Source organism: Halichoerus grypus, chromosome 10, assembly GCF_964656455.1.
Source record: "Halichoerus grypus chromosome 10, mHalGry1.hap1.1, whole genome shotgun sequence".
Classification (NCBI taxonomy): Eukaryota; Metazoa; Chordata; class Mammalia; order Carnivora; family Phocidae; genus Halichoerus; species Halichoerus grypus.
The window spans coordinates 93,026,598-93,045,397 of record NC_135721.1 but is presented as its reverse complement, the minus strand read 5'-3'; the positions used below and the strand labels follow the sequence as shown (position 1 = coordinate 93,045,397).

Below are 18,800 nucleotides of genomic sequence, written 5' to 3'. Positions count from 1 at the left end.
TTTTTAAGATTTTATTTATTTGGGAGAGAGACAGAGAGAGCACAAGCAAGGGGAGGGACAGAGGGACAAGAAGTCTCCCCACTGAGCATGGAGCCTGACGTGGGGCTGACTCAGAGCTCGATCCCAGAACCCCGAGATCATGACCTGAGCTGAAGTCAGATGTTAAACTGACGAGCCACTCAGGTGCCCCTAAGCCATTGGTTTTTTCAATGTTTTAAGTTGGAGAACTGTTCTGTTTTGCAAAGGGAATCTTTGTGCAGAAACCCCTGTGTATAGCAGGTAATGAATGAGGTAATGGTGGGTGGCATGGCTGTGGGTGGGGACTGGGCAGCGTCTCCCCTAGACGTTATACAATCTCCTTTCTCCTCTTGTCTCCTTCCAACATTACCCCTTTCCAGCCAAAACATAGGTAATCAGTACCTAGCAACAGATCTGAGCAGCCTTGAGACCCCCTACCTGGCACCCTGCTCAAACAGTCCCTTTCAGTGTTATATTTAAACCTTCTCCACAGACCTAGAAAGATGCCCTTCAAATCAGGGAGAGACTCATTTATATCATGGAAAACAAGCCTAACACATACCAATGTTGCCCTTCTCCTTAAAGATTTAAATTCCCAAGGAAGATTATCAAATTCCATCACTGAAACGTGTGTGTTATAGGTTGAATTGTGTCACCCAAAAAGAGGAATTGAAATCTTAACCCCTGGTAGCTGTGAACGTGATCTTATTTGGACATAGAGTCTTTGCAGAAGTGATCGAGTTCAGATGATGGCATTGGGGTGGACTCCAATCCAATGTGACTGGTGTCCTTACAAGAAGAGGAAAACATTGTGTGAGGACAAAGACACACAGGGATGACAGAGGCAGACAATGCAGTGATGCAGCTACAAGCCACAGAATTGACTGTCACCCTCAGAAACTAGAAAGAGGCAAGAAAGGATTCTATCCAGACTCTCAGAGGAAAACTTAGTCCTGCCGATATGTTGACTTTTGATTTCTAGATTCCAGAGCTATGAGCTATTTAATTTCTGGTGTTTTGAACCACTCACTTTATGGTAATTTCTTACCACAGGCAGTATTCAATTTTAATCCTGAAGAGTTTCTATTTTTTTTTTTAAAGTAATCTCTACGCCCAGTGTGGGGCTCAAACTCACGACCCCGAGATCAAGTGTTGCATGCTCTATGGACTGAGCCAACCAGGGGTGCTTAAATTTCTATTTTTAATAATAATTTTAAAAAAGAAGGGAAAACATTTATTCTCAGCATCTGAGGGTGAGCTCATCAAAGACAGGTACTATGCCTTATTTATCTTTCCATTCATGCCACTTGTAATACTGTGCCTGGCACTCAAGAATTGCTGGATGAATAACGAATGAACCTAATGGAAGATTCTAGAGATGAGTCCTGATTGAGCCAGGGTCTTAACTTTGATCTGCACAATGCCAAAATCATCCTCTTAGAAGGGGTAATTTCTGTCAGTTGTCTATCTTTTGGGGTTTGTGTGACAGTAACCGTGCTTTCAGAGATGAAACAAGGAAAAACTGTCATGGAAACCTTATCTTTATACTGCGATTTTGGTTAATAGAAGTTAAATCTATGTGGCACCAGGAACATTTTAATAAGGTTTACACTAAAGTTTGCTTTTTTTATTTTATTTTATATTTTATTTTATTTTATTTTATTTTTTTATTTTGTTATGTTATGTTAGTCACCATACAATACATCACCAGTTTTCAATGCAGTGATCCACGATTCATTGTTTTTGTATAACCCCCAGTGTTCCATGCAGTACGTGCCCTCCTTAATACCCATCACCGGGCTAACCCATCCCCTCACCCCCCTCCCCTCTAAAGCCATCAGTTTGTTTCTCAGAGTCCATAGTCTCATATGGTTCATCTCTCCTTCTGATTCCCCCCCTTCATTTTTCCCTTCCTTCTCCTAATGTCCTCCATGCTATTCCTTATGTTCCAGAAATACCTGAAACCATATGATAATTGACTTTCTCTGCTTGACTTATTTCACTTAGCATAATCTCCTCCGGTCCCATCCATGTTGATGTAAAAGTTGGGTATTCATCCTTTCTTATGGCTGAGTAATATTCCATTGTATATACGGACCACATCTTCTTTATCCATTCATCTATTGAAGATCATCTCGGCTCTTGTGAGACGGTTTTGGCTATTGCGAACATTGCTGCTATGAACATTGAGGTGCATATGGCCCTTCTTTTCACCACATCTGTGTCTTTGGGGTAAATACCCAGTAGTGCAATTGCTGGGTCATAGGGTAGCTCTATTTTTAATTTTTTGAGGAACCTCCACACTGTTTTCCAAAGTGGCTGAACCGACTTGCATTCCCACCAACAGTGTAAGAGGGTTCCCCTTTCTCCACAGCCTCTCCAACATTTGTTGTTTCTTGCCTTGTCAACTTTTGCCATTCTAACTGGTGTAAGGTGGTATCTTAATGTGTTTTTTTTTTTTACAGTGCTTATGACATCCTTTATTCAATTCACATAGAAAAGCATGCAGTATTAATGTAAAACAGTACAGTATTAATGTAAAATGTTCAGTGCACATTAGATAAACAAGTCATTAGCATACAGACCATTTTTAAAGGCCTATATAGGCATACCAAACATGTTTAGAATATACTTTTTCTGAGCCTAAATTAAAAATTGTGCTTAGCTCACCTATTCTTTTTTTTAAATTTTTAATTGTTATGTTAATCACCATACATTACATCATTAGTTTTTGATGTAGTGTTCCATGATTCATTGTTTGTGCATAACACCCAGTGCTCCATGCAGAATGTGCCCTCTTTAATACCCATCACCAGGCTAACCCATCCTCCTACCCCCCTCCCCTCTAGAACCCTCAGTTTGTTTTTCAGAGTTCATCGTCTCTCATGGTTCATCTCCCCCTCTGATCCCCCCCTTTATTCTTCCCCTCCTGCTATCTTTTTTTTTTTTTCTTAACATATATTACATTATTTGTTTCAGAGGTACAGATCTGTGATTCAACAGTCTTGCACAATTCACAGCGCTCACCATAGCACATACCCTCCCCAATGTCTATCACCTAGCTGCCCCATCCCTCCCACCCCCCACCACTCCAGCAACCCTCAGTTTGTTTCCTGAGATTAAGAATTCCTCATATCAGTGAGGTCATATGATACATGTCTTTCTCTGATTGACTTATTTCGCTCAGCATAACACCCTCCAGTTCTATTCACGTCGTTGCAAATGGCAAGATTTCATTCCTTTTGATGGCTGCATAATATTCCGTTGTATATATATACCACTTCTTCTTTATCCATTCATCTGTTGATGGACATCTTGGCTCTTTCCACAGTTTGGCTATTGTGGACATTGCTTTAGCTCACCTATTCTTATCTCAACACTCTTCATGAAAAAAAATTCTGTCCTGCATAAAAGATATTCTATTAGCCAACTAAAACTTCTTTTTCTTAAGTAAGGAAAACAGTGCAAGCAAGAATGCTACCATGCATACAGAGTTTCCACAAAGAATAGTAACATGCAAACAAGAACTTCACTCCAAAAAAAGCTCCTCTGGGATGAAAGTGGATCAAGCATTTGGCAAAGAGCACTTCTGCACCTGTGTATCTAGAACAATGAAGCTACCATGTTTAGGCTCCTCCAAACCCAACCAACCATTCTATGTCTTCTTTCCAAAGTAGGCTCAATTTCTGATTTTCAACAGACACAAAAAGATGAGGAAATGAAAGCTACCTGACATAAAACAAATAGTTTCATATAGAAAATGTGTTCTTTCATTCTAGCAAAAGGTTCTCATTAAAACAGTACAAAACACAATGTTAAAAGTGCAAACATACATATACAAAACCTAAAAAAAAAAAAAAAGTAAATGAATACTGGACTAAGACTAGAGTGCTATTTTTCCACCATGGCCCTGCCTAAAAGTTGAGCCATCACTAAATATAAATAAAAAAGGGCAGGCAAAATTATTCCCACCCTAGGAAAGCTTTAAAGAAACTCAAGTGTCCTATGAGCAGTGTATAGACAACCCAAAAAGTTTTATTTAAGAAATCCAAGTTCTGAAGACAACCAAGGCTCATTAATAGGCCACTGTATCTAATAGCTAAATCAAGACCCAAGAAAACAAAATACACCCAAACCAGATACATATACTATTCATTAAAAGAAACCCTCTCCCTATCTTTTCTGGTTAAAAAGATGCCCAAATGAAACTGTAAAAGGACAAATTCTTTAAAATGAACAAAAGTATTTTGGTTACAGGCTAATCCACCATTCTGACTTGACACTTGACTACAGACTATCAATTCAAAATCATATAGAACTTTTATGAGGGAAAAAAGTAACTTTAAAAACTTATATTCCTCTCAGGACAAAAACATAAATGACACCTTTCTAATGAGTCAACTTTTAGTTGCTTTTGATGGGCTGGCATTGGAAAGACTGCTCTGGATTTTTCTTTTTGTTGATTGATTCATATTTTTATTCCTCTTCTCAGGCACAAAGGAAGTAGAGCAAGGAGACTGAAGGTGGTTATGAAGACCATGCATCTCTGAGGTCATCGTAAATAAAGATGACCCAAACCTCTGATCTTCAAATAGCCGGTGTGAACTGCTTAACAAAACATGCTGGGAAAACTCAGTCTGAAACAAACAGCTTGGGGTTTGATTTCATTAGTTCCTGGGTTAGAACTGGTATGGAGAGAAAAATCTTCATTCATTTCTTGGTTAGATGGAGAGAGGAGAAAAAAAGTGGGTTTCCAATCATTTCCATTTTCTAACTGATCAGTAGTTAGAGAACCTTTGGAAAGGTTTGGCTTAGTTCTTTCTTCCAACTTATCTGGTTCCTCAAGAAATTCACTGCCTTGAGATGACTTTGACAACCCATCCAAATCCACTGACTTAAAACCATTATTACAAGGGCTCTTGCTGTTGTCTGATTCTGACATCATTGAATCCAGCCAGAGATTTTGTCAAGGTAAGCTGCGTCCATGGATGCTTCACCGGATGTTCTTGTCCAATTCATTTCAAAAGAGTGAATAGAATTCAACCTCTTAGATAAGCATGAGCCTGATTTCTCACTTAATTTTAAAGAAATTTCTCCAACAGAATTTGCTATTGTGTTTCCCTCTGAGCTTTCAAAATTCAAGTTTTGGGCATAGCTTGTGGAACAACAGTCCCGAAACCCTGTCTCTGAGGAAGTAAAACACTCTGATTTCTTTTCATTTTCACTTCTATCATCTTCTGATGACTCTTTATTACAAACATTTGGAGAATCACAAAAATCATCAAACACCAATTTTCTGAGATGGTTCGAGTGCTTTTTGGAACTTACTGCTTTGACTACAGAGCTCTCTCTATTTTCTGGAGTACTGAGCTGAAGGCAACTAAGGGACAAAGGAGTACAAGGAGCTGGAAGATCATAAAGTTCTTCATCTTTGTAGGGTATACAATCACTTGGCTTATTACCCCATTCTCTTTCCAAATAAGTATCCATACTTGTACCTGTCACATCTAACATTATTTCCACCTGTTTTTGATATAGGTCTTTGATCTTAGAACAATTTGGTTCTGTTTTGCTGGTGCTTTCCTGCCTGGCAGAACTGCTAGAAGATTTTGCCAGGTGAGAACTTGAGGTGGATGAGCCAAGCTGCTTTCTGGCACCATCACCTTGATTCTTTGATGCCATATCCTCCTTGTTGCCTATGCTCCCCTTGTCATCTGTAGAAAGTGCTCTCTGGCAAATGGAATTCATAGCTTCCTTCTCTTCACTTGAATTTTTTAGCTGTACAATTTGAGATTCTAGTTCCTCTATATACTTATCACTTCGTTCCAGGGTTCTCTTGAGGCGATTGGTTTCATGTTCATGCTGTTCTACTTTGGACTGAAGAGCAGCTACTGTAAACCTTCTAAACTTCTGGGGTGATCTGTTATCAACTTCAGCCTTCAGTCATAAATTCTCCCTCACTAGGCCACCATTTTCCAATTTAAATTTTTTATTTGCTTTCTTTAACTTATCCACATCATCTTTTACTTTTTCATAGATTTCATTAGCTGTTCTAAGTTTTTTCTTCCACTCTGCTACAGTTTCTGGGTCAATTTTACTTGGATTATCTGCAACTGGATGCTTGTCTTCATTTTGGTTGCCTTGCATCAAGGTTAAAGGATCCAGAATAGTCTTGATTTGTGACTCCAAGCTGAGATTTTTACTCTTAAGATCTTCTACTTCTTTCTGCAGACAATCTATTTCATCCTCATACTCTTTGTGGAGTAACTCAAGTCTAGTTTTCCGCAGGTACTTCCTGACTGTACGGCTTAGCATATGTTCACTTTCACTTGTTCCTCCAATAACCTCTTTGCAAGTATTTTCAGGCATGATGGGGACTCTGCAAGCTGGACACTGGCTATTATTCTTCAACCACAAATCGATACAAATTGAACAAAATACATGGTTGTTGATGCATATGACAGGCTGGCGTACCTTCCCCAAGCAAATGTGGCACATGATGGGCAGAGTGAGTGACAATGTAACATTCTGCACGGTCTGAGCCATGGCAGCGTTCAGAATCTCAATGTGGTTTTGATTTGAATTTCCCTGATGGCTAATGATGATGAACAGTTTTTCATGTGTCTGTTAGCCATTTGTATGTCTTCTTTTGAGATGTGTCTGTTCATGTCTTCTGCCCATTTTTTGACTTGATTATTTGTTTTTTGGGTGTTGAGTTCGAAAGTTCTTTATAGATCTTGGATACCAGCCCTTTATCTGTAGTGTCATTTGCAAATATCTTCTCCCATTCTGTGAGTTGCTTCTTTGTTTTGTTGACTGTTTCCTTTGCTGTGCAGAACCTTTTTATCTTGGGGTGCCTGGGTGGCTCAGTTGTTAGGCGCCTACCTTCAGCTCAGGTCATGATCCCGGGGTCCTGGGATGGAGCCCCACATCAGGCTCCCTGCTCAGCAGGAAGCCTGCTTCTCCCTCTCCCACTCCCCCTGCTTGTGTTCCCTCTCTCACTGTCTCTCTCTCTGTCAAATAAATAAATAAAATCTTAAAAAAAAAGAAGCTTTTTATCTTGATAAAGTCCCAAAAGTTCATTTTTGCTTTTGTTTCACTAGCCTTTGGAGATGTATCTTGAAAGAAGTTGCTGTGGCTGATGTCGAAGAGGTTACTGCCTATGTTCTCCTCTAGGATTTTGATGGATTCCTGTTTCACGTTGAGGTCTTTCATCCATTCTGAGTTTATCTTTGTGTATGGTGTAAGAGAGTGGTTGAGTTTCATTCTTCTGTATATAGCTGTCCAATTTTCCCAGCACCATATATTGAAGAGACTGTCTTTTTTCCATTGCATATTTTTTCCTGCTTTGTCAAAGATTATTTGACCATAGAGTTGAGGGTCCATATCTGGGTTCTCTATTCTGTTCCATTGTTCTATATGTCTGTTTTTGTGCCAGTACCATGCTGTCTTGCTGATCACTGCTTTGTAATATAGCTTGAAATCGGGCAACGTGATGCCCCCACCTTTGTTTTTGTTTTTCAACATTTCCTTGGCAATTCGGGGACTTTTCTGATTCCATACAAATTTTAGGATTGTTTGTTCCAGCACTTTGAAAAATGTCATTGGAATTTTGATCAGGATGGCATTGAAGGTATAGATTGCTCTGGGTAGCATAGACATTTTAACAATGTTTACTCTTCTTATCCATGAGCATGGAATATTTTTCCATCTTTTTGTGTCTTCTTCAATTTCTTTCATGAGTGTTCTATAGTTCCTAGAGTATAGATCTTTCACCTCTTTGGTTAGGTTTATTCTGAGGTATCTTATGGTTTTTGGTGCTATTGTAAATGGAATCGATTCTCTAATTTCTTTTTCTACTGTTGCATTGTTAGTGTGTAAGAAAGCAACTGATTTCTGTGCATTGATTTTGTATCCTGCCACATTACTGAATTGCTGGATGAGTTCTAGTAATATGGGGGTGGAGTCTTTTGGGTTTTCCACATAAAGTATCATGTCATCTGTGAAAAGAGAGAGTTTGACTTCTTCTTTGCCAATTTGAATATCTTTTATTTCTTTTTGTTGTCTGATTGCTGTTGCTAGGACTTCTAGTACTATGTTGAACAACAGTGGTGAGAGTGGGCATCCTTGATGTGTTCCTCATCTTAAGGGAAAGGCTCTCAGCTTTTCCCCATTGAGGATGATATTTGCTGTGGATTTTTCATAGATGGATTTTATGAACTTGAGGAATGTTCCCTCTATCCCTATACTCTGAAGAGTTTTAATCAGGAAAGGATGCTATATTTTGTCAAATGCTTTTTCTGCATCAATTGAGAGGACCATATGGTTCTTCTCCCTCCTCTTATTAGTGTGTTCTATCACATTGATTGATTTGCGAATGTTGAACCACCTTGCATGCCAGGGATAAATCCCACTTGTCGTGGTGGATGATCCTTTTAATGTATTGTTGGATCCTATTAGCTAGGATTTTGTTGAGGATTTTGGAATCCATATTCATCAGGGATATCGGTCTGAAATTCTCCTTTTTGATGGGTTCTTTGCCTGGTTTGGGGATTAAGGTAATGCTGGCCTCATAGAATGAGTCTGGAAGCTTTCCTTCTGTTCTATTTTTTGAAACAGCTTCAGGAGAATAGGTATAATTTCTTCTTTGAATGTTTGGTGGAATTCCCCAGGGAATCCATCAGGCCCTGGACTCTTGTTTTTTGGGAGGTCTGATCACTGCTTCAATCTCGTTACTGGTTATTGGCCTATTCGGGTTTTCAATTTCTTCCTGTTTCAGTCTTGGGAGTTTATAGGTTTCTGGGAAGGCATCCATTTCATCCAGGTTGCTCAGCTTATTGGCATATAGTTGTTGATAATAATTTCTAATAATTGTTTCTATTTCCTTGGTGTTAGTCATGATCTCTCCCCTTTTATTCATAATTTTATTAATTTGGGTCCTTTCTCTTTTCTTTTGGATAAGGCTGGCCAGTGGTTTATCGATCTTATTAATTCTTTCAAAGAACCAACTTCTAGTTTCGTTGATCTGATCTACTGTGTTTCTGTTTTCTAATTCATTGATCTCTGCTCTAATTTTAATTATTTCTCTTCTAATGCATGGCTTAGGCGTCGTTTGTTGCTTTTTCTCTAGTTCTTTAAGGTATAGAGTTAGTTGGTGAATTTGGGATTTTTCTATTTTTTTGAGTGAGGCTTGGATGGCTATGTATTTCCCCCTTAGGACCGCCTTTGCAGTATCCCATAGGTTTTGGACCGATGTGTTTTCATTCTCATTGGTTTCCATGAATTGTTTAAGTTCTTTGATTTCCTGGTTGACCCAAACATTCTTGAACAGAGTGGTCTTTAGCTTCCAAGTGTTTGAATTTCTGCCAAATTTTTTCTTGTGATTGAGTTTCAGTTTTAAAGCATAATGGTCTGAGAATATGCAGGGAATAATCTCAATCTTTTGGTATTGGTTGAGACCTGATTTGTGACCCAGTATGTGGTCTATTCCGGAGAAAGTTTCATGTGCACTCGACAAGAATGAGTATTCTGTTGTTTTTGGGTGGAATGTTCTGTATATATCTATGAGGTCCATCTGGTCCAGTGTGTCAGTCAAAGCTCTGGTTTCTTTGTTGATTTTCTGCTTAGATGATCTGTCCATTGCTGAGAGTGGAGTATTGAGGTCTCCTACAATTAATGTATTGTTATCAATATGACTCTTTATTTTGGTTAACAGTTGGCTTATGTAGATGGCTGCTCCCATGTTGGGGGCATAGATATTCACAATTGTTAGATCTTCTTGCTGGATAGATCCTTTAAGAATGATATAGTGTCCTTCTGTGTCTCTAACTACAGTCTTTAGTTTAAAATCTACTTTGTCTGATATAAGAATTGCTAGCCCAGCTTTCTTCTGAGGTCCATTGGCATGGAAGATGGATCTCCATCCCTTCACTTTCAGTCTGGATGTATCTTTAGATTCAAAATGAGTCTCCTGTAGACAGCATATGGATGGGTCCTGTCTTTTTATTCAATCTGCAACCCTGTGCCATTTTATGGGAGCATTTAGGTCGTTCACGTTGAGAGTGATTATTGAAAGATATGAATTTATTGTCATCACGTTGCCTGTGAAGACGTTGTTTTTATAGATTGTCCCTGTAAATTTCTGTTGTAGATCACTCTTGGGGTCTTTCTTCTTTTATAGAACACCCCTTTATATTTCTTGCAAGGCCAGCTTAATGGTCACATATTCTCTCAGTTTCTGCCAGACTTGGAAGCTCTGCATCTCTCCATCCATTCTAAATGACACCCTTGCCAGATAAACTATTCTTGGCTGCATGTTCTTCTTGTTCAGTACCCTGAATATGTCTTGCCAGGCCTTTCTGGCTTGCCAGGTCTCTGTGGATAGGTCTGATGTTATTCTGATGTTCCTTCCTCTGTACATAAGGAATCTCTTCTCCCTAACTGCCCTTAAGATGGTTTCCTTGGTTCTAAGATTTGCGAGTTTTATTATTACATGCCGGGGTGTTGGCCTGTTTTCCTTGATCTCGGGAGGGGTCCTCTCTGCGTCTAGGACTCGAATGTTTGTTTCATTCCCTGATTAGGGAAGTTCTCAGCTATGGTTTGCTCAAACATATCTTCTAGTCCTCTCTCTCTCCACCCCCTCAGGGATTCCAATAATTCTGACATTGGAACACTTCATGGTGTCACTTATTTCTCTGATTCTGTTTTCATGGATTCTGAGTTGTTTTTCCCTGGCCTCCTCTTTCCCCTTTTGTCTATTAGATGGTCTTCTAGGTCACTAATTCATTCTTCTGCCTCGCTTACCCTAGCTGTTAGATTATCTAGATTAGACTGGATCTCATGTATAGCATTTTTAAGTTCTGCCAATTCAGCTTTCATTTCTGCCCTTAGAGACTCTGTGTTGCCATTAATTGATTTCTCCATTCTAGCTATTGTCTTCAGAGTTGCTAGCCTGAATTCCATCTCTGCCATCTTGGTTATATCTTAATCCATTTGTAAATCTGTGGCATAGTCATAATCTCTGAGTCTTTTCTATTTTGGGGGTTCCTCCTCCTAGTCATTCTGTTGAAGGGTGGTTGAGGGAATGTATAGACTCCAAATTATTTACCACAACCCAAACAAGATGCACCTGTTTATAGGGACCTTAGGGTTGCTGGTGTCTTGTTTTCCCAGCCTGTCTTCTGGGGGAGGGGCCTGTCCCGCTGTTACTCAGGCAACCCTGTTTGGGCAGAGTTGCCCTGCCCCCTGTGGTGGGGGATGGGCTCAGTGAAAACTGTTTTTTTGGGGCTTTTGTTCTCTGGTGGCTTTCCCTGGTGGCTTTCCGTGTCTCTTCTGAGAGTCAGAGCAGAAGAGACCATTTCCAACCCTCTGCCTCAGAGCAGAGATTGCAGTCTGTTCTTCAGTGAGCTCTCCAAGCCACACTATCTCCATTTCTGTCTGTGCTGCTATAAACTGGAGTGTCCTGGGTTGTGCACCCCTCAGCTGCGCTCCCAGTCCTTGCCTCCAAGTCGGGGCACATCTTTGCCCTTTGTGCTTCTAAAACCGCCAGTTGCCCCCAGTTTGCACGGACAGCCCCGCCACTCTGGCTTCAGTCCCGGGGGCTGCCCTAAAGTCATTTCTCCATTGCTACCGATCTGCGAGTCTGTGCCCTGTCCCCAGCATGGGCGGCTATCCCTCACTGGCAGTGTAGGATCCCAATGGCCAGGCTCCCTCCCTCTTCTGTTTATCCTCCGATATCTGCCCACAGAATCACAACTCCCAGCTTCATACCTAGAAACCAACCGCCTGTGATATTCTGTTTGTAGAGATCCAGATCTATCGTCTTAAATCTCAGGCTGATTTTGTGGGTGTTCAGAGTGATCTGTTGATATCCAGTTCAATTCCAGGGACCAGTTGGAATAGGGTCCCCTACTCCTCCACCATCTTTTCCTGGGAAATCTTAAAGTTTGCTTTATTTTATTTTTTATTTTATTTTATTATGTTATGTTAATCACCATACATTACATCATTAGTTTTTATGTAGTGTTCCATGATTCATTGTTTGCATATAACACCCAGTGTTCCATTCAATACGTGCCCTCTTTAATACCCATCCCCCACCCCTTCCCCTCTAGAACCCTCAGTTTGTTTCTCAGAGTCCATCGTCTCTCATGATTCTTCTCCCCCACTGATTTCCCTGCTTCATTTTTCCCTTCCTGCTATCTTTTTTTTTTTTAACATACAGTTCTGTGATTCATTAGTCTTACACAATTCACAGCACGCACCCTAGCACATACCCTCCCCAATGTCTACCACCCAGCCATCCCATCCCTCCCACCCCCCACCACTCCAGCAAACCTGTTTGTTTCCTGAGATTAAGAATTCCTCATATCAGGAATTCTTAATCTCAGGAAACAAACTGAGGGTTGCTGGAATGGGGGGTGGGGTGGGAGGGACGGGGTGACTGGGTGATGGACACTGGGGAGGGTATGTGTTCGGTAAGCGCTGTGAATTGTGCAAGACTGTTGAATCTCAGATCTGTACCTCTGAAACAAATAATGCAATATATGTTAAGAAAGAAAAAAAGAAGAAGAAGAATGTAGCAGGAGGGGAAGAATGAAGGGGGGGAAATCGGAGGGGGAGAAGAACAATGAGAGACAATGGACTCTGAAAAACAAACTGAGGGTTCTAGAGGGGAGGGGGGTGGGAGGATGGGTTAGCCTGGTGATGGGTATTGAGGAGGGCACGTTCTGCATGGAGCACTGGGTGTTATGCCCAAACAATGAATCATGGAACACTATATCTAAAACTAATGATGTAATGTATGGGGATTAACATAACAATAAAAAAATTTAAAAAAAAAAGAATTCCTCATATCAGTGAGGTCATATGATACATGTCTTTCTCTGTTTGACTTATTTCGCTCAGCATAATACCCTCCAGTTCCATCCACGTCATTGCAAATGGCAAGATTTCATTCTTTTTCATGGCTGCATAATATTCCATTGTCTATATATACCACATCTTTATCCATTCATCTGTCGATGGACATCTTGGCTCTTTCCATAGTTTGGTTATTGTGGACATTGCTGCTATAAACATTGGGGTGCACATACCCCTTCAGATCCCTACATTTGTATCTTTGGGATAAATACCCAGTAGTGCAATTGCTGGGTCGTATGGTAGCTCTATTTTCAACTTTTTGAGGAACCTCCATACTGTTTCCAGAGTGGCTTCATCAGCTTGCCTTCCCACCAACAGTGTACGAGCGTTCCCCTTTCTCCACATCCCACCAACATCTGTCATTTCCTGACTTGTTAATTTTAGCCATTCTGACTGGTGGGAGGTGGTATCTCACTGAGGTTTTGATTTGGATTTCCTTGCCTCCAAGTCGGGGCACATCTGTTGTCATATGATACATGTCTTTGGCCATTTGGATGTCTTCTTTGGAAAAATATCTGTTCATGGCTTCTGCCCATTTCTTGATTGGATTCTTTGTTCTTTGGGTGTGGAGTTTAATAAGTTCTTTATAGATTTTGGATACTAGCCCTTTATCTGATATGTCATTTGCAAATATCTTCTCCCATTCTGTCGGTTGTCTTTTGGTTTTGTTGACTGTTTCTTTTGCTGTGCAGAAGCCTTTTATCCTGATGAGGTCCTAATAGTCATTTTTTGCCCTTGCTTCTCTTGCCTTTGGTGATGTTTCTAGGAAGAAGTTGCTGTGGCTGAGGTCGAAAGGTTGCTGCCTGTGTTCTCCTTTAGGATTTGGATGGACTCCTGTCTCACATTGAGGTCTTTCAACCATTTTGAGCCTATTTTTGTGTGTGGTGTAAGGAAGTGGTCCAGTTTCATTCTTCTACATGTGGCTGTCCAATTTTCCCAACACCATTTGTTGAAGAGACTGTCTTTTTTCCATTGGATATTCTTTCCTGCTTTGTCTGAGATTAGTTGACCATAGAGTTGAGGGTCCATTTCTAGGCTCTCTATTCAGTTCCATTGATCTATGTGTCTCTTTTTGTGCCAGTACCATACTGTCTTGATGATGACAGCTTTGTAGTAGAGCTGGAAGTCCGGAAATGTGATGCCACCAGTTTTGCTTTTCTTCTTCAACATTCCTCTGGCTATTGGGGTCTTTTGTGATTCCAGACAAATTTTAGGATTATTTGTTCTATTTCTTTGAAGAAAGTGGATGGTATTTTGATAGGAATTGCATTAAATGTGTAGATTGCTCTAGGTAGCATTGACATCTTCACAATATTTGTTCTTCCAATCCATGAGCATGGAACGTTTGTCCATTTCTTTGTGTCTTCCTCAATGTCTTTCATGAGAATTTTATAGTTTTCTGAGTACAGATCCTTTGCCTCTTTGGTTAGTTTTATTCCTAGGTATCTTATGGTTTTGGGTGCAATTGTAAATGGGATCGACTCCTTAATTTCTCTTTCTTCTGTCTTGTTGTTGGTGTATAGGAATGGCACTGATTTCTGTGCATTGATTTTATATCCTGCCACTTTACTGAATTCCTGTATGAGTTCTAGCAGTTTTGGGGTGGAGTCTTTTGGGTTTTCCACATAAAATTTCAATATCATCTGCAAAGAGTGAGAGTTTGACTTCTTCTTTGCCGATTTGGATGCCTTTTATTTCTTTTTGTTGTCTGATTGCTGTGGCTAGGACTTCTAATACTATGTTGAATAGCAGTGGTGATAGTGGGCATCCCTGCCATCTTCCGGACCTTAGGGGGAAAGCTCTCAGTTTTTTCTCATTGAGAATGATATTCCTTGTTGGTTTTTCATGAATGGCTTTTAGGATATTGAAGTAGGTACCCTCTATGCCTACATTGTGAAGAGTTTGGATCAAGAAAGGATGCTGTACTTTGTCAAATGCTTTTTCTGCATCTATTGAGAGGACCATATGGTCTTGTTCTTTCTTTTGTTAATGTATTGTATCACACTGACTGATTTGCAGGTGTTGAACCAACCTTGCAGCCGAGGGATAAATCCCACTTGGTCGTGGTGAATAATCCTTTTAATGTACTGTTGGATCCTATTGGCTAGTATTTTGGTGAGAATTGTTGCATCCATGTTCATCAGGGATATTGGTCTGTAATTCTCCTTTTTCATGGGGTCTTTGTGTGGTTTGGGAATCAAGGTAATGGTGGCCTCATAAAATGAGTTTGGAAGTTTTCCTTCCATTTCTATTATTTGGAACAGTTTCAGAAGGATAGGTATTAATTCTTCTTTAATGTTTGGTAGAATTCCCCTGGGAAGCCATCTGGCCCTGGGCTTTTGTTTGTTGGGATATTTTTGATGACTGCTTCAATTTCCTTAGTGGTTGTGGGTCTGTTCAGGTTTTCTATTTCTTCCTGGTTCAGTTTTGGTAGTTGATACTTCTCTAGGAATGCATTCATTTCTTCCGGATCATCTAATTTGCTGGCATAGAGTTGCTCATATTATGTTCTTATAATTGTTTGTATTTCTTTGGTGTTGGTTGTGATCTCTCCTCTTTCATTCATGATTTTGTTGATTTGGGTCATTTCTCTTTTCTTTTTGATAAGTCTGGCCAGGGGCTTATCAATCTTGTTCATTCTTTCAAAGAACCAGCTCCTAGTTTCATTGTTCTGTTCTACTGTTCTTTTAGTTTCTATTTCATTGATTTCTGCTCTGATGTTTATTATTTCTCCTCTCCTGCTGGGTTTAGGTTTTATCTGCTGTTCTTTCTCTAGCTCCTTTAGGTGTAGGTTTAGGTTTTGTATTTGAGACCTTTCTTGTTTCTTGAGAAAGGCTTGTATTGCTATATACTTTCCTCTTAGGACTGCCTTTGCTGTATCCCAAAGATTTTGAATAGTTGTGTTTTCATTTTCATTTCTTTCCATGAATTTTTTAAATTCTTCTTTAATTTCCCGGTTGACCCATTCATTCTTTAGTAGGATGTTCTTTATCCTCCATGTATTCGAGTTTTTTCCGACTTTCCTCTTGTGACTGAGTTCTGGTTTCAAAGCATTTTGGTTTGAAAATAGGCAGGGAATCATCCCAATCTTTTGGTACCAGTTGAGACCTGATTTTTGACCTAGGATATGATCTATTCTGGAGAATGTTCCATGGGCACTAGAGAAGAATGTGTATTCTGTTGCTTTGGGATGGAATGTTCTGAATATATCTGTGAAGTGCATTTGTTCCAGTGTGTCATTTAAAGTCTTTACTTCCTAGTTGACCTTTTGCTTAGATGATCTGTCCATTTCAGTGAGGGAGGTTTTAAAGTCCCCCATTATTATTGTATTGTTGTTGATGTGTTTCTTTGCGTTTGCTATTAATTGCCTTATGTAATTTGGTGCTCCCATGTTAGGGGCACAGATATTTACAATTGTTAGATCTTCTCGTTGGACAGACCCTTTAAGTAGGATATAGTGTCCTTCCTCATCTCTTATTACAGTCTTTGGTTTAAAATCTAATTTGTCTGATATAAGTATTGCCACCCCAGCTTTCTTTTGGTGTCCATTAGGATGGTAAATTGTTTTCCACCCCTTTACTTTCAATCTCGGGGTGTCTATGGGTCTAAAATGAGTCTCTTGCAGACAGCATATTGATGGGTCTTGTTTTTTTATCTAATCTGATAGCCTGTGTTTTTGATTGGGGCATTTAGCACATTTACATTTAGGGTACCTGTTGAAAGATAGGAATTTAGTGCCATTGTATTGCCTGTAAGGTGACTGTTACTGTATATTGTCTGTGTTCCTTTCTGGTCTATGTTGCTTTTAGGCTCTCTCTTTGCTTAGAGGACCCCTTTCTAGATTTCTTGTAGAGCTGGTTTCGTGTTTGCAAATTCCTTTAGTTTTTGTTTGTCCTGGAAGCTTTTTCTCTCTCCTTCTATTTTCAATGACAGCCCTTCTGGATATAGTATTTTTGGCTGCAAAATTTTTTCGTTTAGTGCTCTGAATATATCATTCCAGTCCTTTCTGGCCTGTCAGGTCTCTGTGGATAGGTCTGTTGGCAATCTAATATTTCTACTGGTGTAGGTTACATGTCTCTTCTCCTGAGCCGCTTTCAGGATTTTTCCTTTGTCTCTGAGACTCGTAAGTTTTACTATTAGATGTCAAGTTGTTGACCTATTTTTATTGATTTTGAGAGGGGTTCTCTGTGCTTCCTGGATTTTGATGCCTGTTTCCTTTCCCAAATTAGGGAAGGTCTCTGCTATAATTGGCTCCAATAGACCTTCTGCCCCCCTCTCTCTTTCTTCTTCTTTTGGGATCCCAATTATTCTAATATTGTTTTGCCTTATGGTATCGCTTATCTCTCAAATTCTGCCCTTGTGATCCAGTAGTTGTTTATGTCTCTTTTTCTCAGCTTCTTTATTTTCCATCATTTGGTCTTCTATATCACCAATTCACTCTTCTGCCTCATTTAATCTAGCAGTTAGAGCCTCCATATTTGATTGCACCTCATTAATAGCCTTTTTGATTTCAACTTGATTAGATTTTAGTTCTTTTATTTCTCCAGAAATGGTTTCTCTAATAACTTCCATGCTTTTTTCAAGCCCCGGTAATATCTTTAAAGTCATCATTCTGAACTCTAGTTCCGACATCGTACTAATGTCTGTATTGAGTAGGTCCCTGGCAGTCGGTACTACCTCATGTTCTTTTTGTTGAGGTGATTTTTTCTGTCTTGTCATTTTGTCCAGAGGAGAATAGATGAATGAGAGAACAAAATGCTAACAGGGTAAAAACGTCCCCAGAGAAATATATACTAAATAAATTAGAAGAGACCTGAAACTGGAGAAAAAGAAAGGGAAAGGAAGGAAAAGGAAAAAAAAAGAAAAGAAAAAGAAAACAAACAAACAAAAACAGAACAAAACAAAACAAAACAAAAAACAGAATATGATCAAATATGATCAGGCTGGTGCATAGATCAGTGCCACACACTAGATTTTGGGTGTATTTTGGTCTGTTAGAAGAAAGTTCCTCCCAAAATTTTAAAGAAAGGAAAACTTATATATGTTCAAAAATAAGAGTTAATACAATGAAGGGATGGAATATGATTGTAAAGATGAAAATTTAAAGATTTTATAAAAGGAATTGATAAGATAAGAAGTTGGTTGAAAAAAGAAAGAAGAGGATTTAAAAAAAAAAGGAAAATGTAAAGGGAGAGAATGTGATCAGGCAGGAGAGTAGAACAAAACCATACACTAGAGATTTAGGGTATATTTTGGTCTGTTAGAAGAAACTGTATCCCAAAATTTTAAAGAGAGAACAACATATATATATATATATATATATATATATATATATATATATATATATATACCAAAAATAAGGTTAACTACTATGAAGGGATGAAGGGATAGAATATGATTCTAAAAATGAAAAATAAAAAAGAATTTTTTTAAAAAGGGATTGTTAAGTTTTTGGTTGAAAAAGTGAAAAAGAGAAATTAAAAAAAGAGAAAAAAGTTAAAAAAATATTAACTTTGAAAGACTAAAGAATCATGGGAAAAAAGCCATGAATTCTATGTGCAGTATTCCCCTAGCGCTGGATTTTTGCCGTTCTCATTGATCGCTAAACTTGGTCTTGGCTGGCTGTTCTTGCTGTTCTTCTCGGGGAGGGGCCTGTTGCCGTGGTTCCCAAATGTCTTTGCTGGAGGCGGAATTGCCCTGCCCTTGCCGGTCTGGGGTAAGTAATCTGCTCGGGTTTGCTCTCGGGAGCTTTCGTTCCCTGCAAGCTTTCCATACAGTTTTGGAGGATGAGAGTGAAAATGACATCCTCCCAATCTCTGCCCTGGAGGAGCCGAGAACCTAGGGCCCCACTCTTCAGTGAA

General features: G+C 39.5%; 1 pseudogene; it reads right to left on the bottom strand.

Moving 5' to 3' along the window:
* Positions 1-4,199: 4,199 nt before the first annotated feature.
* Positions 4,200-6,574, bottom strand: LOC118552719 (ORC ubiquitin ligase 1 pseudogene; annotated as a pseudogene).
* Positions 6,575-18,800: the final 12,226 nt, after the last annotated feature.